Raw genomic sequence first — 22,647 nt, forward strand, 5'->3', positions numbered from 1 at the left:
CCAGTGATCAAATCCTTTATATTTGTCCCTAAAACAAAAAAAAAATCCTTGATTTCTATGAATCACCATCTGAACAGTGCAAACTAAAGGATGGAGGATTTAAAACTACTTCCTATAACTTGTGGAGGTAGCATAATAGTTTAAGAATGTATTAACTCCAAATTTCAGCTGTTAAACTGATTAAATGAAGGTTTTTCACCCTTATTTCACTGGTGTGGAAATCTATACCAAGGACACCATGCCACTGCCTGTTGAATCAGTTCAGTTCCAAACTTCCCAAAATGATATTTAGAAGAACTGTAGAGTAACATTTTCAGTTAAAATTACTAACAGTAGTGATGAACACCTTATGCTTTTCAGTCCCAACATTACAGAATTGCTTACATTCTTCCTCATTCTATCTTCCTTTGCATCCCAAAGGAAGCTCTTTAACATTGCCTCATCATCTAAGTGTGTGAGGATCCATGTCCCTTCTCTTGGTGGTGCTGAAAACAATGACTATGATGTCTCTGAGCAGGACCCCCCCCCCCAAAAAAAAAAAAAGAACACATTTTGGGAAAAGGAAAGACATTAACTGATTTACATCAGAGTTCACTGAAAATATGGTTAGAATTAAGACAGCAAATCAGGAACTTGTGGAACTTGTCATTCATGCTGTAATTGCAGTAATTCCCTTTCCCCCCATGAAACCTGAAAGAATGTATGTTAGCAAGAGCCTTGGTATGCACGTTATTTGGCATGTGATGCTGACAGCACATGTTAACTCATGTCAGAAATGTGTTAACTGATCTGTTTCTTCCATATGATCTAGAACACGCCAGCAATATTCTTCAGGTTAGGTATGTCAAAACAAATAATGGTGAGGACCAAACCAAGAATTCTATTTTAAGAATCAAATAAAAAGAAGTGAATTCCCACATAAGAACTGACCTCCAGCTTTTAATATATTTTACTTTGCTACCATTATGACATTCCTATTGGGAAACAGAGTCTGTCAAATAGTACAGAGCCAGTCACAGAGATGCCCAGATATTTATGAGGATTAATAAAATGTTGCCTTACTTAATATTTCTGTGGATGTGTTCATAAGCAAGAAGTTTGGCCTTGTGGTGCTGGTTTCTGCAGATGAGGGTTTTTTTACTGTTCATATTTTTGTTGAGGCAAAAAAACAACAACCAAAAAAACTGGGGTAGATGCAGCACCATTCTAGAAGGCTGTATGGATTTCAAACCGGGATTGGCTTCTTGTCCAGCCTGCTCAGAGCACAAGTGGGTCAGTCTGCACCCAGCAGGGTAGATGTGTTCTGCATAGTGTTTTTAAGTATGTATACATTTGTGCTATGGAAGAATGAAAATCTTGGCAAATATTCTTATATGCATCTTCTACTGCATAAATAATTTTGTCAGCTTTGCTGAATAAACTAGGATTGACTTCATACATGAAGTCCTTGAACACTTTCCAAATGTGTTCATATAAATGACTCCTATTTCACAACCTGTTTATGATGATCTTGTACTAAGCCATTTGGCTCTAGTGAAAGCTTCACCCAGTGTCTATAGATGTAACGCATCTTTTCAGTTTCACAAAAGAGCAGTAAGACCAGCACTACTGCAGCTTCTACAAGTGAACTATCATCACGCTATCATGCTATTCTTAAGGATAATGTTTTTCAAACTGAAGAAAAACTGCAGGAATTTGACAAATGGATCTGTGCCAAGGAAATCTGCATGTGGTATGGCACTACATCAGACATACTACTGTACCTGGTTTTGGACTAAATGCTGTTTTCCTGCGTGAGTTTGTTGCAGCTGTCATTTACAATTATTTTATAAGATATATTATATAGACTGCAGTCAGCTGTACTTACCTTACCTAAGGTCTGCTGTAGTCTCATCTCACCAGGCCTCAAATTTTCCTTAATTTCTGCTGTTTGTGACTAGGTGGAGAAGGAAACCTTTTTCTTTTCTCTGTTTACCTAGGAATCCTTTTGGTAGGGATCAGTGCAAGCAACAAAATCACTTTTGAGAATGAAAGAAAATAAATTTTCCATTATTATAGAAAGAGTTTGCAGGTTTTTTTTTTGAACAGCTGTACTGCTGAAGTGGGTGTGGGTAGAAAGTTGAAGTCTGGTGGGAAAGTTGCCAGAAAGGGCAGTGCGTGTTTGGATGTGCTTAGACAAAATAACTCTGCATTCTAATTTCTTTTTCCTTGGGTATTGGGGAACTGAAGAAGAGTATTCTGGATAGATTATTTTCCTCATAAGCTATCAGTTCGGCATGATTCAGGCTTGTGAACAGTGCAAAGCTAACTTGTCTTTAAAGGAAAAACAGAGAGACTGCTCTTTCTGAAATCATGATGGCTTCAGAAGTCAAGCACAACAAGAGAGCTTCACAGAAACTCTTTCTCCCTTTTGTTGCACATGAGACTTACTGTCCAAAAGCCTGTTCTCTGCCATTTCTATGGTAGGGCAAGCTTCCATAAAAAGAACTAGGAAACTGCTTTTGTACTCTTCTGAGTTTGGAGATTAAAATGCTTTTTACCCACTTGCCAACTCATAGGAGAAACACGTATTCTCACTTCCTACAGATTGGGCAGGAATGTAGAAACAATATTTCCTTCCTAGATTTTTTCCTTGGATTTTCTGATGCTCATGAATGACTGTATAGTATGGATTAAATTTTTGCCTCTACACTTCTATAACACAGTGGACAAGCTACTGAACTTCTAATTCATCTTCATAGCATTTACCTATCTTCTACTGGCCTTCCCTCTTGTCTGTCATTGAGAGTGCTTATTAAATCTTCCAGAGTAGCGGCACATTTTAATGTTCCTCTGAGCTTTCTAGTAACTTGGGATAGCAGAGACACTCCAAAGCGCGTGTGTGTGGCTGTTTAATACCGGAGTTATTTCTATTACATTTCACACAACATAAAATGTATTGTAGTTATGATACAAAAGCTGGTGAATTAATGTGTTTCTGGTCCTCCTAGGGTCAGTTTTTGAAGCCATACGACTGTGTTTGGAAGATTAAAGTTATGGAGTCCAAGAGAATCAATCTCAAGAGACATCTGTATTAAAGTAGTTTAATACCACAGTCATAGGGCTTGTTCACATGGGGAAGTTGACCAGCACTGCTGCAGTGGAAGAGCTTGACTTCAGTGTAACTCCCCCATGTGGACACTGTGCTCTGGAATAGAACTGACTTCATTTTGAAATAATTACTCACTAATTGTTCCAGACTAGTGTGTCCACAGGAGGGAGTCATACTGAAGTAGCTGTAACAGAATAGTTACAGCTCGAATGATTAAATTCTTTGCTTAGGAATGCCTTCTGCAGTAGTGGCACAAGATTTACAGGGGTAAAGATGTAATAATTACAGTCAGCTCTGCTCTCACTGACAGACTGGGCCCATAGTGTTAGCTATTTCTCCTATGCAAAGATTTGTAGTTTCCAGAGCGCTTCAGGAAACTGCAGCATTTTTGCTTTGATAGACTGTCTTTGTTCTCCAAATAACTCAGTAAATTTAATATAAAATACAGCTTTGTCCTGTGTGACTTCCCCACTGCCCCCAGTTTCTTTTCATTTTCTAAATTGAGTTTACACTACTTAGATAATTCTTGGGTAGAAAATAGGGTTTTTTCTTCTTATTGTATTCCCTGACTTGCTGGTATTTGTCAATTCACCGATCCTCCGTGCCTTTCATTAGCTCTTAGTTAAATACTTTCCTGAAAGAAGTGTTCACACTGATCACCATATGGTCAGCCTTTACTACTACAAGTGAAGCAGGGTTTCTGTTGTTTTTTGTATATTTGGGTTTTTTTGAACTTGTAAGGGCAAATTGCTGTTTGCTAATACCACATTCTCTCTGTTTTCTAAAAGGTATTTCAGACATTGCAAATAGCTGCTTGAATTACAAATAACTGGAAAAACAGCAATGTTTAATGAAAGTAAGATTGTAATTTCTTCCTTAAACCTGTAGTTGCAAAACATGTTTTGTTAGTCTTCAAAAATATTGAGAGGTTTTGTGCAAGCTGTTTTGTAAAACCGTTAATTGCATGTTTTGGCCCTTGGTTTGCTGAAGAGTCACTGTGTGGCCTTACTGGAATCTCACGGGCCTCACCATTTGCTCTGAAGCAAGTGTCATGCCACACAGCACATAGAAATGCTATAAGGCATGTCTTGCAGTTGAAACCATCAGGTAACAGATGCAAACCAGATGCATACTACTGCAAGTGTTAAGCACTACTTCTTATTGTGTAACTTGCAAGTTCTTAAAGGTGCTGAAACTCTGAGAAAACCTTTCTGTGACATGTTTTGGGAAGAAATGAGCTTATTCTTCCAGTTCTTCAAGCCAGTTCAAAGTTAAGTGGTTGCATTACCACAGAGATGAGTCCAAGTTCACATGCCTTGTTCTCCAAGATACAGCACTGTCCTAGCATGGTCGCTTATTGTGCAGAGTAATCTGGCTACCCCTTGGAGTGCTGGCACTGCAGGCTTGCAGCTAGTCAGAATATATGTTGTGGACACTACATATAAGCATTTTTGCTTGAGGATTAAAAGGGGTTTGAAACATTCACTGTCACTGAAACTTGAAATTACATTTCTGGTTTACAGAAGAGTATGATTAGGTAGTGTTTTGGGAAGGAAGAAAAGAGCTGGAGAGGTCTGAAAGTGAAGGAAGAGTTTAATTACAGTTAAAATCAAAGTTAACCCTGTAAAATGAGGTCAGCTGGCTCAATGTCTAACAAGGTAAATATTTCAAAATAATGAGGACTGCTAGTATAGAATTAAAAAAAAAAAACAACTTAAAACCACACTAAACCTAGGGACAGAAAATCCTGAGTGGGGACAGAAAACACCAAGGTTGCATGAAGTTTGTGTGGAATCACAGAAAAACAGCTAAACTAGATGGGTCCCCTCTCTCCCCTTCCCTCAACAAATACCCTGCGTTATTTCCAATGAACAGAAAAATCTGTGTATTCTTTACAACTTTGCAGCAGTGTTCTACATATAAAAATACTGGAGTTTCTTCTCTCTTTGGTTTTCTCTTCAGTGGAGAGAACAGTTTCAGCTTGTTCAATATTCCCTCTTAAGTCTTGTTGTGAAGACCTCCAGTTATTCCTTTTGCCCTCTTCCAGACTGTTTCCAGCAGGTTCATGTCTCATTCATGCACTGCAATTGAGGCTTTACCCATGCTTCACCTAGAGTTGAAGAGCTACTTCATATGTTCTAAACACCTGTTAATATATTCTGGTATGATTTCTGTTTCCGCTAGTTCTAATGTGAGCAAAGAGAGGCCAAGTGCTTTTGCAAATAAACCAAACTCATTCATTCAAATTCAGACTAATACTTGAAATAGGGAAAATGACTGGGTGGTATTGAGCTTAAATGGAGCTGGGAATAAGGAGTGATTTCACCCAGAGAAGCAAACTAATAGGAGAGCCAATAAAATGACAAGAGAAGGGAGCAGCAAAGTGAGATTGTCTTACCTGAAGGCAACAGAAAGATTAAGCAGCTTTACGCTACAATAGTGTCCCTTGCTGTTAGAGCTAGAATTGAGTTGGGCTGCAAAGTGCTAATCTTTAACAGTGAAGGTTTTGCACACTGGAAACTCTATGTCCTTCTAATCTACTGCAATGCCTCTGTGGAAATGAACTCTTAAATCTGCACTTTGTTCTGAAGCATGGAAAAGATTTTTGTAAAGGAAGATGAGATCTGTATCTTTGCCCTGGTTATTGAGTTACTGAATTCTGAAATCAGTTGTCTACATCTCCAGTGATATGATGCTTTTCAGTCACTGGATAATTGCTGCTACAGAAAGAGCAGAGCAGAACATGATCCCTGTGTTCCAGTGTGTCCATATTGCTCAGCAGGTTTGTGGAAGACTAAATCTGTTATGATGACTATGATGAAGTCCCCTAATATTGGTCACCCACAACCCTGCTGGCAGCCCTGTTTGCAACACCTGGTGTTGCAGCAGTGTGAAAAATTCCCTAAGGAATGATTAGAAAAATTCCCTTGAGAATGACTAGGTGGTAACTGTAACTTGTTAAACCAATAAGCATTTAACATTGATCTTTGTTAAGCTGAGAGACAGAACGTTAATTTAAATAGAAGAATGTTTATTCAAAATTAAAAGAAATTGGAAATCAGACCAACTACGCCCTTGCTTCTGCTGGAATTGAGGGGATTCAATGGGGAGAGTTTTTGAACAGCACTTAAATGATCCAAGTAGTCTCCAAGGTTCTATCCTGAATCATAGAATCAGCTAGGTTGAAAAGACCTACAAGATCATCTAGTCCAACCATCCACCTACCACCAATAACCCCACTAAACCATGTCTCTCGGTGCTATATCTAAATGTTTCTTGAACACCTCCAGGGATGGTGACTCAACCACCTCCCTGGGCAGCCCATTCCAGCGCCTGACCACTCTTTCAGAAAAGTAGTGTTTCCTAATGTCCAGTCCAAATTTCCCATGGTGCAACTTGAGGCCATTCCCCCTCGTTCTGTCACTAGTTATAAGAGAGAAGAGGCCGACCCCCAGCTCACCACAACCTCCCTTGAGGTAGTTATAGAGAGCGATGAGGTCTCCCCTGAGCCTCCTCTTCTCCAGACTGAACAATCCCAGCTCCCTCAGCTGCTCCTCATAAGGCCTGTGCTCCAGACCCCTCACCAGCTTCGTCGCCCTCCTCTGAACACGCTCCAGGGCCTCAATGTCTTTCTTGCAGTGAGGGGCCCAAAACTGGACACAGTACTCATTACTCACAGTACTGAAGTAGAGTATTGCAGTTGTTTCAGCAGCAGTAACTCATGATAAAAGGCATCTGAGCATTAATAAGAAGATAGTGGGCACACCATTCATCTGAGCGTCCTCGAATGAGTGTGTGGGATCCCTCACTCCCTATGCAACTCAAGAAGTGGTCAGGCCTCTCACCTCCCATCTTGCTGTCTTCTCTAAATATCCCCAGTCCAGCAGGATAGCCTGGGACATCTGACTCAGTAGTTGTAAATCAGTTTGCAGCTGGGCCCAATTAAAATCTCTAATGTGAATCTGTCCTCAGTGGGCTGCAAGATCTGATCAAGGAGGCAAAGATTGGTTTTTCTATCCTCTTAGCCTGGCATGTGAAGCTGTTTCTTAAGGAATTCAAACTATGCAATTGAGGGTCGTTGTTTTGCTTTGTATTTTTCTTGAAACAGGACTAATATGGAAATTTAAAGATCTAAGTGGTCCCTTCTGAAAGTTCCTAACATTGCTATCAGTATCATTCCTTTTTATAAACAGCACTGTTACAGTTCTAAGATATAAAGTATTCAAAGAATGCACTCATAAAAGATTACGCATACAATGGAATTTTTTAGCCTCAATGGGAACAGAAGGCTTTGTGAGAAGTGTTTGTGTGCGATGAACATAATGTTTAAATCATTTTTTAAGCTGTTGCTAATGAGACACCACCCTCTGAATAAGGAACGTGCCTTTTACAGATGCACAACATATCAGCTCTTGCCTAGCACATCAAGGCACTAGGGGTTTGGAATGCGAAACAACAGTTCAAAAAGAATCCTGCTAGAAGGGGAGGGGAGCAGGGAAACAGACTGAAAAGCAGGTTGGGCTGATGCGAGACTTATTCTCTTAGTTCATGTTTTCTGTAGTTTTATCATGTGACTTGGCTGTTCTGCAGAGCTGGTGTTAAATACATCACATAGGAGTGGGGCAGAGATGCTTCTGAGCCTTGGATAGGTGACAGACCTCACAGAAAGCACGTGATAGTTCCTACCTGTTCCACTTTTGAGGTCCAGCTTTTGTTTTTTTCGTGGTGCCCAGTCTCTGCTAACTGATTGGACCACTCCTTTATAGGTGTCTGTAGGGGAGCGTGGCTGGTGACGCTGCTCCTACTCAACTTTATCACTGAGTGGGGAGGTTGGGGGTATCCTTCAGCTGTATCCTCTCTCCACATGCTTATCTGCTATCAGCAATCCTCCAGGCAAATACCCTTCACTGCTCAGGTCCAGCATTGTTTGGCAAAGCAGAAATACCATTTAAGATGAACCGATTATTTCCAAGGGTTTGGTGAGTGGTGTAGATGAGTACCTTCCAGCCTATGAGCTGCTTCCAAGTCATTTCCTCAGGGAGCTGTGAAGGTTCGTTTCTTGAGTCCGCTGTAGGGCTCATTCCAGATGGTACAGTTCTGTGTCTTGATTGGATAACTCTCAAGCTTACAATGAATTTTCAGTATGGGTACGTGAATGTTTCCATTGCAGACAGACCTTCTCACAAACACTGCAAAACCTTGCCATCACAAATATTCTCTTGCACACAAATTTGTTCCTATGAACTTTCATAAATTACAAGTGAAATGAGGGGAAAAAAATAAGCCACTAAGTAAATTTAGCAGTTTTTAATTCAAGTAAATGATTAGATCAGCTGTTGCACAATAGTTGACCAGAACTACATGGAGCTGAGTATATCTGGTATGAATTCATCTCTGGAATTTCCACTGGTTAGCAGAGTTTGTTACATACTCATTTCAGCAAGGATAACCTACTAGAAAATAACCCACTGGGAAATATTGCATCTATTTAGATCTTTCTTTGGTCTTTTTTTTTTCTTGTTGTTTTCATGTAACTGTCATTGCATCTGGCGAACACATTCAGACTGGGGAGACACAAAAAAAAAAAAGCATAGAGAGCAAGTGATAAGTTCCTGGAATGTTACAAGCTGCTGTGTCACTGGGAATGGCAAGGCAGACAGGCAGAAAGCTCCTCTCTCCAAAGCTGACACCACAGTGGGAAAATCTGATACTTACTAGATAGTGACCTTACCAAAGCCATAATTTTGAAGTAAATGTACAATTGTAAGCAAATGCTGAATATCCTGCTCTTCTCCTTAATTCATTTCTCTTCTCCTTAACTCTTATTCACTATGCTTTTTAAGATAGGCTTTCTGAAACGCGCTCTGTGAAATCTTATGGCACAGATGGGCATATGATTTGTAGACTTAAGGGTTACTGTACATTTTCAGACTACTTGCTTGTTTTAAATTTTAAACTGGTGGTCTCCCTTAAGCAAGAAAACAGGTTATTTTCTGATTATAGTTTAGAGATGCCATGGGATGAAGCAAATATCACCTACTGTGCATTACAATTCGATAAATTATTTCCACTAGCAGCAAAGCAGAAACTATTCTGAACCCTCAGAAAATGCAAAGCCTGCTTCCCATGCTGCCCTGCACACCATGTCTCTCAAAGAATGCTCTCTTCTGGCACATAAAGCCAGTACATCAGCTTACAAGCGTGTCAGCTCTTGTCTACAACAGGACGCAGTATCCTTTATTAAAAAAAAAAAAAAAAAAAGCTGCAAAGCCCAAATCTTGAAAACAGAAAGTTCCTACACTGGTGCTTCATACACATTCTTATTGCTATGAGCATCAGAATTTTATGAACAACATGCTGCTTTTCCTACTCTTCCTTTAATATAATTGTGCTTGCTCTGGGAGCTTTCCAGAAGGGTAAAAACAAAGCAAAACTGAAGGGAGTGTGGGGGGGGGAGTCTCGTTTGTATTTCCTGTTCCTAACCTTTCCTTACCCACTTCTTGAAGGCCTGAGCAGGGCAAGATGCAGCTTGAAACTTACTCATTCCTGGTTGGGATAGTGGTGAAGGGCCTGTTTCCCAGTCTCACTGAAGTGAGCTGAATGCTTTCCTCAGTGGATCCTGATGAATGGATTCACTGAAGAGGACTGCCTCTCTTGACAGTCTCTCTTCCCCAAATGACTATGTTCCATTGTAAGCAACAATTTTTGTTTCATGACAAAAGTGATTCTAAAAAGATTAAAACACGACTAATTCCAGCCGAAGTTGAACAGATGGCAAGAGGGAGAAAGGACATAAAAGAAACATTAATTCTTGCAAACATACCTTCAAGTTTCTGTAAGATTAGAAGCCTGGGGCCCATCCTCCTGTAACAAATGCAAACTCAATAGATCCAACAAAGTCTGTAGAGTTCCTGTAGCGTAAACTAGCATAGTCACTTGATCAAGTGTGGCTCCTTGTTCCTCCTCCACCAAAGTGTTCCTAGCTGCTGCAATGACTAAAAGAAAAACGCTGGGTTTTTTTAGCCCAAATGTGCATTATTTTTTGCCTGGTGTTTAAAAACCGCAACTGAGTTGCAATGTTTTTGGGGTGTATCTGCGTAGTGATGGTAGCTCCACCCAAACTCCAAGGGAGCAGGCTGCTGACAGCTGGGACTGGCAGCCATTTTGATGCATGACTGTGGTCTGGAAGCTGGGACGCAACACTGCGCTAGCAGGGCTGGCTGGAGAGCTGGCGCAGCAGATTTGCACCATGGCAGCACCTGAACACAGGAACACACCCGCTGATGCTCTTACAGTCTCCTGGCCCCTTGGTTTCAGTGGAGCACAACAACTCATCATGAAAAGCTTGTGATCGCTTTTAGGAGAATCAAAGCAGGCTGATTTAATTTTCTCTTAACTGCCGCTGGGCTTGCCAGCTTGTTAACAGCCCTTGGCCAAGGAAGCTGTGCTCTGTGGAGCATTGGGAGACCATGGTGTGGTGTTAACCTTTGTCTTTAGACTGAAACCTTTCATTTGTGTGCGTACTGCGTCTGAGTGCTAGCAGGGGGCTGGCAGAGGAAGGCTGTGCTGGGCTGGATGTGGTTGGCACGTTGGTGGCTCACAGGTCCCCTACCAGCCGGCACAGCCTGTGAGATGGCTGGGGCTCGAGGAGGCTCGCCCTCAGGCAGAGGGGGCACGGCGTAGGCCGCTGCAGACGAGACAGGTTTCATTTCTTCCTTCCCCGGCTCTTGTACAAACGCTAAGCCACACGGGAAGGCTATTCCGCGCACAGCGCCCCGCCGCGAGGCAGCCGCGGGCCCGGGGCGAGCCAGCGGCCCCTTCTCGCTGCGGAGGCGGGCGCAGGCTGAGGAGCCCTGGGTCGGGACCAGGAATGCGCGCCTCCCGCCGCCCCGCCAGGTGGCGCCCACTCCCTCCCGCGGGCGGCGCGGCCCCGGCTCGGGGGTTCGGCGGGCAGCGGTAGGGTCCAGGCGCGGTCTTAATACAGGGGAACGCGGAACGTCGGTGACGTGCGTGTTCCCGGCATTAAGTCTCATTCAGCGGCGCGGCAGGCGCTCTGCCTCAGGAGCTAGTGGCTTAGGCTGGAGAGAGAAAATTGCAGGCTTAAACAGTGTGGCAGAAATATGCCATTCAGGAAGGGAGGCACTGCGGAAATATGTGTGTTTCAGCAAAGCCTTTTCTGGGAAAAGCTTTGAAGATGAGGGAAGAGCGACCTTATCTAAGTGCCTGGGGATGGGGGACCACATGCAGACCCCTGCTCTGTCTGAGTTGAGATGGCTCAGAATCAAAGCAAGAGCTGCAAATGCAGCACCTTTCTTCCAAGGTATCTCAAGTGTCAAACCAAATTTCAGATTGTATGGAAGTTTCAATAAGGTGTTTTGATAATTCCTGCTTTTATGAAACACTGGTTGAATTAGCGGTATCTGAAACAATTTTTAGTTTGATAATCTACATCTTTTCTGTAATCCACTCATATGCAGAAGTCTTGTTAGTGCTCTGTAGTATTAATGAATGTTCTTAATAATTTTATCCAAGATGACAGGCTTGAACAGATTCCTGGGGACCCATCACTATGAATTCCATTTGGACTGTGGGGAAGTTGCTTTTCATTGCCTTACAGTTGCCTGAAATGTAGAATGACAAGCATGAGATTTTATCCACGAGAAAGGTCAAGAATTGAAGGTGAAAAATGTGATCATAAATTCACGTATTTAGGAAGATGAGTTGGCTTTATACTTTCTAGAGAAACAGAATAAAACTCCACCCTTTGGTGGTCACTGGTCCTGGAGTATTTCACATGTACAGAAATCTGCACAGAGGCTATCCAAGGTTGTGAAGTGTCAGATGGAGCAAGCTCACTAAATACGTGCAAGATTCTGAAAGTACTTCGGACAGTTCTTATTTTCCTCTCACTGACAACACTGAAGTTTTCATTTCTCTGAATAGAAATGTTTATCATGTATTAAATTACTGCAGTATGGTATTTATAAAAATCATTGACTACCTCTTGCTCCTTCAGAAAAAAAAAATGAGATTATTCATCCATGAGAATTTTCACCACTGAAGCATTCATCTTGAATACTATAAAAATCCTTTAATCAAAATACCCTGTAAGAACATTAGTGATCATGGCAATGTTATTTCTGTAACAGTAGGTTAAACAGACTCTTGTTTCCACAGGATTTTTATAATGAGAACAAGGGTGGTGATGATGGTTTTCAGTTAAAATACGGTTAATTTTGTAACTTACTAAATTTGTTCTTTCCGATGCTCATAAGTTTCACAGTTTTCAGGCTGATTTATTACATTCTCGCTTATAGACATGTGAAAAATTTATCCAAAAACTTTCAACAGAGCATGTACACTCTTTTATAGTAACACTAGTGACAAGGAGTAGAAACCACAGCCTCAGCGAAGAACACTTCCACTATTCCTACTAAAATGTAAATTTGTGTGTGCTTATCTTAACAGTAGTTTAGCTATGCATGCTGTAACTTGCCTTTTTTTTTTTTTTTTTTTTTTGTGGCTCTCAGTGAGTCCCAAGACTTTGAGGACCAGATTTTAACATTAAGGACACTGGTCTAGAATCGTCAGTTCCATGTTATATTATACTGTGCTTTAGCAGCACATCTGTACTTATTTTATTGGGCATAAATTACAAGTTGCAAAAAGGAAGAAATAAACACAGCCCTTTTAAAATATATTCCCCTCTCATGTTTTTTGTTATTGGTCTTCCTTTGGTAATATTTAACTCTGACTTTTCAGAATGCAGAGAAATGCTTTTGTGCATTTTTGTGTGTGTGCAAATAGGTTCTTTACAATTTGAAATGTCCTCTGGCGTGCTTTCACAAACACTTAGGAAAGCTGCAAGTTTTGGTGCCTCTGATGATGTATTCAATTAGGAAGCTCACAAGAACAGGCACAAGCGGTGGGATAAAGCCTCCTAAATTAGATTTCCAACTTGGTTATCATACAGCCATACAAATTCCACAATTAGCAGGCATTCCTTTGGGCTGGTTGTTACAGCCTTTTCACAGGTGGGAAAACAAGTTCAGGAAAATCATGAGGATCTGGTGAGAATGGACTCAGTATCTGAAATAGGATACAGCTCTGCTGTAAGCAGGGTTTTAGCTCCCGTATATCAGCTGTTTTTCTTAGCTCTGGGCTAATTTAGTCAGTGTCTGCTTTCTTACCTGAAAAGGAAAGAAAAAGGTGATTGAAAGGCAATACCACTTAGTTGTTTAATATAAAACTCCTCCTCTGCCTTGCATATGAAGATGCCCGAGGAAGACCCTAGGGTAAGTTGAAAGTTAACGCATTATATAACGCAAAGTTCAAGTGCAGAAAGTTTTGGTACAATCCATGTATTTTTCATATGTGGCTCTGTGCTCAAGTTTCAATGAGATACACGTGCAAGCCAAAGCTGAAGAAGTTTTTTTGGAACCTTCACTCTGAGGTACTTATTCAACCTTTTGAGCAGTTTAGAAAGCCATTCTTTTGAAAGTTTAAGGAGGGTGCAGTTGTGTCGACATTACCGAAGTCACTGTCTCTCAGACTCTGCAGATTGCTAACTGGTGAGCTAGAAGATGGCTTTCTTCAACAGTTATCCTCTTTATTTTTTTTTACTGCCTTACGCTGTATCCCTTGTATCTGAAAAATTTTTTTTAGTATTCCATCTCTGGAGGGCCACCTGGTGTGCGCATGGCCTGGTAAAAATGAAGCAGGAACACTGTCATGAGGAACAGGTTTTGAATTTAGCTACCTGTTGAATGTTTTTTTTGCCAGTTTAGTAGCTCCATGAAAGGTTCAGTATCATACATATCCTAGGAGAGCTGTTGTAGCCTGTCCCTGCTTCATTTTGATTGTGCGGCATGTGTAATTTCATAAATAAACATTCACAGAATGTAAATTTGGCTGAATCATTCCGCATATGTGAATCATTTATTCTTGAACAAAGTAACGTTCACTATTCACTAACTTAAATATTATATAACCACTTCAAAACTTGTCCATTTGAAGGAAAAAAGAAAACACAATTTTCTCTTGGCTTCCTTCCTTCATTTCCGTAGCAACCTTTTCTATTGTGATTCTACTTTGAAACACAAAAACAGCAGCTCCATTTTATTCGACAGAGCTTTAGCTTGCGTTTATCAAAGGCATAGCGGAAAAAAAATAACCTTTTAATGCCTTTTGTTTCTGCTATCCCTTAGAGCTAACACAGCTCTGAAAGGACTCAAATTATGTCACATTCAGTGTCAAAGCTGATAACTAAATTTTTACCAGTAGGAGCAAACTCCCTGGTAGCAGAAACTTAGCAAGTGTCATTGAGTCACAGTAGGAGCATCTGTTTGTATGTCCAGCCTCTCTGGTGCTGTCAGCAATTTATAAGAAAGTAAATACCTCATATGATTTGCAGAGTGCAGACTGAGCTTCTATGTTCTGTAAATGATTATGTTTAATTGCAAGTCAGTAAATGCGTTACTGGAAGCAGGGAACTTTATGGTGACTCTAGGGTCTGTTTTGCAAATGCAGCTGTCCATGACTAACTGCTGTTTGCAGATGTATGCATTTGTTTGAGTTTGCACACACTGGGATTTGTGTTAGCACAGGAACAATCACATAAAAAACTGCAGTCTTAGATTTCATAGGGCCTCTTCTGCTGTGAGGCAAGGAAAGTTGGTATTTCAGTAGCAGGAGTGTGACTAACCCGTGCAAGCAACAGTGACTTCTGAAGTAGGTGTTAGGCTAACAGGAGAAAGAGCTTAAGTATCTGAGTGTTTAAATACACATTTGTCTATTGGGTTTTACTTCTTGGAGGCAGTAGCTTGAGCATGTAACAAAAGGCTCGTTAATGTAGGATCACTTCCTATGGATCCTAATGTTTTGCCATCAGTTTAATCTACTCTTACAGAGTGGGAAAAGCTTGGTAAATTCAAGGGTGGGAGACATGTTCCCTTCAGGATTTCTCTGTACATGCCTACTGGGGGTATGTACAAGGCTTCACACATCCATCTTTTTTGGAATATTGTCACAGAAAAGCGACCTGTCAATCAGTTGTGCTCACCTATTAGGTTTTAACGTGTATCTGTTGACTGTTGTTCTTCTCTAAGGCTAGTAAACTTGTGACTGAATATAAGGAGGCCAGTCTGCCTAAGTGAAAAGGCTGTTTAGATCTAACAGGACCAAAGCATAACATTAGAAAAAACAGAATTTTAACATTGAACTAGGTTTGCACATAGTTCACTTTTCCTAGAGCCTGACTTGGCTTTGACAGTCTCTTCCCAGGCGTAGGTTTACCTCTCTGTAATTTATCATGTAGAAGACTCTGATTTCTCATTCTCAAAACAAAATCTCTCTCCCACTTTCTCTTGAGTTTAATTCTTGAAAGATTCGTGTATCCCTGGGTTCCTGATCTTGCTGCCAGGACTGCTTATCTCTTGAAAAAAAAAAGATTTGTCTCTTACAGGTTCTGTCAAAAAAAAAAAAAAAGGCTCTTGCCGTAGATCGCTGGTGCGTGGTGAAGAACATTAATCTAGTCCCACCTTCATTTTCAAGCCTGATTGTTCTGCTATTGTATCTATATCTACATGCAGTAAACATCACAATAAATCACTGCATAGGGTTCAAGATTCACAGGCAGCTCCAAGGCCATTAGAGAGGAGAAGCTTGTTCTTTGCTTTGAGTCAAAAGAAGTAAATGAAAAAAGCAAAACGAGACATTATTGTCATTTATTCTCAAGAACAAGACAACGTAGGGCAGGCATACAAAGCTACACAGAATCACTTCGTAATTGGTCTGTGATCTGCTTCCCTGATACCTTTCAGGGTGAACATGGGATTTCAAGAGTCTAGGTAATTAAAGATCAAGCCTGTATGAGACTAAAAGGGATTTTGTGCATTTAAGTCCTCTCTGGACACTTTGGGCTGTCATATGATGCTTTTTTTTCATTCTATAATAGAAGAAATCTGGAACGTAGCAGTTTCTGTGAGCTAAAGTGTATGTCTGCTATGGCACTGCTGGGCTTGGAAAAGCACACCAGGCCAGATGCATGTCTAATGTGGCTACACTCAACGATCCTGAAAATAGGATGTGGTTTGATCCAAAGTGGGAGATATTAGCTTAACTTTCCATCTGCAAAAGAGTTCCACTGTTGTTTACATTACTTCTCTCAACCCTTCTCCGCCTGAACACTGGTACAGTTCTTAGGACCTGGAGCGTCATTTGTCCTCTCTCAGCGCAGGATATTCCTCTACAGCCTCTCAGGTCTCTGAGAGTCCCCTCTGTTCCCTCTTACTTTATCTTTGCAAACCTTGGCAGTCTACTAGCTATTCTTTCTGGCCAAGAAGTTCTGGATGTGGCTCCCAGCAGGGCCATTTGACACTGCTATTGAGTCAGGCAAAGGGCTGAATACAAAACATGTGCTGCTCCTGCTTCTTGTTACACAAGCTGTGCTTCCTGCCTCCCATTGCCCAGTAGAGCTTGCAGTGCAGCTCCTGTTTAATGAAAATATCTGACAAAAAATAGTCTATTATCAACTTAGGACATTAAAGATGGTCTTTAAGCCATACAGCTGTCCCAGAGTTGTACTCAGTGTACTCAGTAGATGCTCAGCTGCTTCAATAATATGGAGCCTGATCCGGTGTTCTGTGATCAGCCTTAGGAGGCAGGAGTAGGTAAGGAATTGGAAAATGTTTTTTTTTCTTCCACTAAGCAATTACCTATTATATGATGACTGTTATCCAAAACTAGTATAGTCTGTGTTCCTGAAATAATATGATATAATATTACAGTGCATACCATGAATATTAAAAATTGGATTGTACATGGACGTATAGAGGAAAAAGAACAGGCATGCAGGAAAAATGCATTGTGCAAGAGCAGCGTTCTACTTCTGAAAGCATATTGTGCTACCCAGTGGAAACTTGAAGCTTTTCATAAGTAAAAGTTTGAAAAAAATATTTCATTGTAAATAAGGTAGTTTACATGTCTTAAAAAGACAGCAAGGAACTCATCAGTGGCATAGGAAACCTTCAAGGTCTTTGCAGTTTGAGAAGACAGAGGCAGGTTTGTGGTTGCCTTTCAGAATGCCGAAGAACTGAAGACCTTTTGCAAGTGAGACTGCATACAATAATAGAAGTTGAGTCCCTGTACAACAGTTTGGAGTCTGCAGGAAGTGAGCACTCCTTCTGCTCAGTCCAGTGAAGGGACGCAACTGCTACAAGCCAATTCAGTGCAAGGAAGGGAGAACAAAATTTCTGTGAGACTTGGGGAAAGTCCAAAAGACAAAGGCTGAGACTTGAAGGGGCTGTGTAGAGTGGAGAAGTGAAGGATGTTGCTAGCAGAGAAAAAAGTAGCAATGAGATTTTGAACCAAGATTATGAATGATATGGATAGGAACACTGCAGAGAAGGGGAGAGAGCTCTCTGCAAGATGCTCAACCATGAAATTGAGAACAGCTGACATTTGCAGCTGGCTGGGTTACCATGGCAAACTCTCTTCCTTATGCCTGAATTATCCAAATATAAAGTGGAAGCTTGTCTCATGGGGAGTATTCATATTATTTTTATATTTGCTAGATAAAGTAAGAAAGGAATACTAAATGAAACCATTTCTTCAGCAATTGTGAGAACTACACTGGCAGACACATAGGCACAATAGTGTCGTTGACAAGATATTTTTTTTCATGCAAAAGCAGTTGATTGTACATTGTAGTATTCTTTATCAAGCTTGATGATTATAATTGTACTACATAAATTCACATTTCAGATTCTGTTAAATCATTCCTGAACTTTGCAGTATTCTTGTTCTAAACTCATAAGTACAAGGAAAATCTTTAATATTTTCCATTGTGTCAGGTGGGGCTGACACTCTTTAAAAATCAGAGCTTTTGCTAGTCCATTTCTCCTGCCAATGTCTCTGAATGCTGAATGAGCTAAATTTCATATTTTGGAGCCAAAATAAATGTTTCTGCCTCTTACTGCTCGGTATTAGTTTGATTCCACTCTAAGCTACAGTAAAGATGTTCCTGGAAAACAAAATCATTGGCTTATAAACATCTTTCAGAATATGTTAGAAAGCTGGATGTATTTTGACCATTGGAACTACAGGATTTAAGTGAGAGTAGATTAAGAAGGTTTGTACAGTGTGTGTTTGTAGATGCTGATGTGCTGGGAGCAATTTATTTTAGCTGTCTTAAAATGTAGGCAGTTAGTCTGGCTCCTTATATGGGCTTTTCCTGTTGTCAGCAGAGGAAGATCAGCAGTTCCAAAGAAGACAGTTATTCTACTTACCTTTTCTATCTATGCTGAGATCAGATGAATTTCCCTTCTCCCTTCCTTGGCTAGAGAATAAGCCTGTACAGCCAGCCACGTCTAGGCACCTAAATGACTTAAGTGACTTCGGTTGTCTGTGATAAATCCACTTGGTTGTATGTGCACAAATGCAGCATGGAAAACTTGGAGAGTGCAGAAAATGCAGAGTGGCGTGATGTAGGGGGGAACAGAAAATTGTTAAACGCAGCACAGAGACAACATGCTGTCAACTGTGATTTATCTCAGATTTGTCCCATTTCTGCAGCCTGGAACCTTGTCTCCCAAAGTGGAGGAGGACTCTCTAACTACATATGCGCCCTCACACATTAGCGATGGTTGTTTCTTCTGCTGTGTGTTGCAGAAAATTTGGAAGTGCATATTACCAGTCATGCCCCAGACTCGTACCAAGTTACTATGTGATCATACTGTATCTATTTCAAAGAACATGGGGTGTTGTGATGTTTTATGCAGGCTATTTTGGGTAGTTTGATGAAATGCTGAAGGCTTTTCTGATAATTCATTTGTACGGGATTATGAGGTAGAGAGAGAAAACAAAACCAAACTGATGGAAAATTAACCTCCTATCTATAAAACATCACAATCTGAGAGAAATGGCATTGAGTTATCTGGTATTTTTTGTTTCACTGGAGATGGAATGATAGAACAAGTTTACTAATCCCAATTTCATGTTTCAAAATGGCATCAGGTCATATTCAGAACACATAATGTCAGAGGTAGCAAGAGGGAGGCTACCGAAAGGGGAGTTAAACAGTGGGCACTAGGCAGAACTTGGTTGTAATTTATACAAAATGGAGAAAAAATGGCTCACAGGCAAGATTTAAACACTTCGGCCAAGAAGACAAATATTTTGTAAAGCGAATAGATTATCGCAGAAATTACTTGATAGCCTACACTAAGATAGCTGTGTTACTAATCAGTATCACAGGTGTGGTTGGTAGTGGTACGTGTCTGACCCCATTCTTCCTTAATAAGACACCTTGTTTTATAACTTTGTTGAATATACACAGTTTAGGCTGAAAATTTCCATGTCAGTTGTCTGCCCAAGGCTGATTGTTTTGGAAAACTCAGTTCAGCCGTTTCCAAAAATAAGACTAGAGGAAAATATGTTGGTTCTGACCATGCTTAAAAAGCTGTGGCAAACTCTTCCTTGAAAAGCCCTAGAACGCCAATGCCTTAAGGCACAGGTGTAGCATTTTCTGGGGTGGGGAGGCTGAAAGCATTGAGGAAAAGCTGTATGTCGATAGGACTTGTTGTTTTACACAACACTGAGTACAGGTGGTCAGGTTATAAACCTCAAAGAAAGCACCTTTTGTACGGGCTCTGGAAAGACCTGCTTGAATTTAATTATAGTATTCAAAAAAATCTCTCTCTGTACAGGCTGTTTGGACCTTGGATGTTGGCAAGACTTTTTTGCAACTACAGGTATGTGCTGTGTCTCACACCTTACCTAAGTAAGGGCAAGGAGAACAAATAATTGAACTGGCACAAGAAGAAAAGATTTAGTGCAAAGTAGGGAAGAGAAGTAGGGCAGAGAGAACAGAGCTCGTTGAGATTGTGACTCAGGCAAGGGAGGAAACAGGGAAATCCCAATATCAAGTCAGTGACATATAAAGGTAAAACTTTGTACTGGTGGGGAAAACAACAAGAACAGAGGACTGTTGGAAATGAGGAGACAGATCTGGTAGTAAGATGTTCTTCGAGGTATGGACTGGCATAGTTGGTACAAAGGGACCAAATAGGGGTAATTGAGATGAAGGGAAAAGAGACAGTTGAAGTGGGGCTCAGGACAGGAGGTGGATGTAGGCAGGGAGCTAAACAAGAAGGCAAATGTGAATGATACTCAGATATGGAGCTGGGATGAAGGAATTGTCCATAGCTGGTCATGGAGATAGAAATAAGTAAGATCTAAAGGAACAAAACTATGAATTCCTGAACCAAAAGGTGGACTCTGGAGTCAGAGTCTTTAGGAAAGGCTTCTGGGATTGGATAAGTGAAGAAACTCTGCAGACCTGTCCCTAGATGTAAGAAAGGTGCTTAGAAGAGCAAGCAGCAATTAATTCTTCTTATTGTTCCCATGCCGAAGGCTTGGAGGGTTGACAGGCTTCTGATTAATGTAAAGGAAATAAAATATGCTAGGCAACATGTGCGTTTACTAAATCTCTACTCTCCCAGTTTCTGCAGGAGCAGGATGCCCTGCTCTTCAGCACTCCCTGTGGAAATCTTACATGGTTGTCTGTGGATCTGTGATTCTTCCCCTCCTTGAATGCCACAGGACTGCATCTCTTGCTGGTGAGGACGTTGCGCTTGATTGCCTTTCCATCACCATAGCTCCTGGCTCTCCTTCCCTTATGAAGCAGCACCACTCTTGGTACTTCGTGACAATTTAGATAAGTCTTCAGTTGGCTTTGCACATCATGGAGAATGTTAGTGTAAATAGGACTTATGTAAACACATTCAGGTACCATGGTGATACTGATACCAGATTCTCAAATTTACTCTACTCTCAGTAGCAACAACCTGTGAAATGCATAAACTTTTCTGATTTTTCTTCTACCATGACATAGCAGTCCTAACAGAATTCCAAACGCTTTTTTTCTGCAGAGTATTAATGTTTATAACAAAATAAATATGTATAGTAATTAAGTTATTTTGTTATGTGTTTGAACAAAATCTATCCTGCTGAGGATAACAGATAACTATAGAACAACACCTCTGAACTAGAAATAAAAAAAAAAGAAAAAAAAGAAGAAGAAAAAAACAAGCACCAATTTAAACGGAGTAGGAAAGGGAACCTGTAAATAAAGCCTTTACATGGTTTGTACTGTGCCTTTGGTTAAAGCACATGAGACTGGAGCTCATTATGATAAATGGTGTGTATTCCTAAGTAAAGAAATGTAGTCTTGGTAAATGAAAGAGAAGGTAGGAGAGGAATAAAAAGAGAACAGGGAAAAGCAAAGATGTGTGAAATCATCTACATCAGGCCAGCTAAGAACCAAACTATAATCCAGGTTTTCTGGCTCACATGTGGATAATTCTGGCAACAGTCAGAGACATGAAAAATGTCTTCACCTGAAATATTAGCTGTTTCCAGGTGGTCTTTGACCTTAACATTCTTAGCTATTTTTTTTTGATAGGACAGAAGATAATTCTGGTGTGAGGGGAAGGGGCTGGGGTCTGGGGTGTTCTTGAGATCAGGATGCAGACCCATAAAATTACACTCTTTTCATTGCTGGGTAACCCCTTTGGCTTGATTTGGGACTTCATTACTGTAGTTTTACACCAGTGTAGTCGTGGCAGTAACACTAGAACTGGAATTAAGCCTTGGCAGATGAAGAAGAATTGTTCCAACCATTTATCCTACTATTTTAGGGGTGAAATAGTATGTTTTCCTAAAAATTTATCACATTGACACTTGCTTTACTGCTTGAAACAGATTTTTTTTCAAGTCCTGTTCAAGAATGTAGATGTCACTACTGTGTGTCAGCATTCATAAACTTGACTTCAGTAGAAACACAATACAGTGTTTATGTCCAGTAAATATGAGTGGAGTGCCCAAGGCAATAATATTTGGAAAGAATCCTAATATTGTACGTTCTTATTCTAGTGCATGGAAGTCATTTGTTTCTGGCAGTACATTATTTGATTGCTATATGCAGTAACCTACATTTGACATAAAAAGATAAAATCTTATTAATAAGTCCGGAGCACACTGTACTATTGCTCTTGCACAGTTTATGTCAGCAAGTGCGTGGCTGATCTATGAAATAAAAAACCCCATCTCTGCTATCTGCTAACTTTCTTGGTCAACCAGTTTTGACATTCAGATGGCCAGTGCTTTTCTGAGTATTGGCAGAGTGGCTACTTGCAGCAGGTACACTGACTTATGATGTATGAAGAAGAGAACGTAAAGTTGTGTGGTGTGGCATGTGCGGTTTTTAAGTACAGATTCGGAATATTATTTCAAGGGGGAACACTAGGAAAGAGTTGTGCAGCTATTCCCAAATGAGCTCCAGTGACACTTTTTTCAAACTTAGTTCTGTATTTCTTGTATATATATTGGAAAAGCTACTTCAGAAATGTGCTGAAAATTTGGTTTTGCACTTTAAAATATATTTAGAAGTAAGTAGGATAGCGATGGCATTAAAATGAAGAACTAGATTGGATTCAATATTTAACTCTATGTAGATTTAGACCACTCAATTTAGAGGCACAACCCACCAAACTTGA

This window comes from Numida meleagris, chromosome 1 (genome assembly GCF_002078875.1).
Source record: "Numida meleagris isolate 19003 breed g44 Domestic line chromosome 1, NumMel1.0, whole genome shotgun sequence".
Taxonomy (NCBI): Eukaryota; Metazoa; Chordata; class Aves; order Galliformes; family Numididae; genus Numida; species Numida meleagris.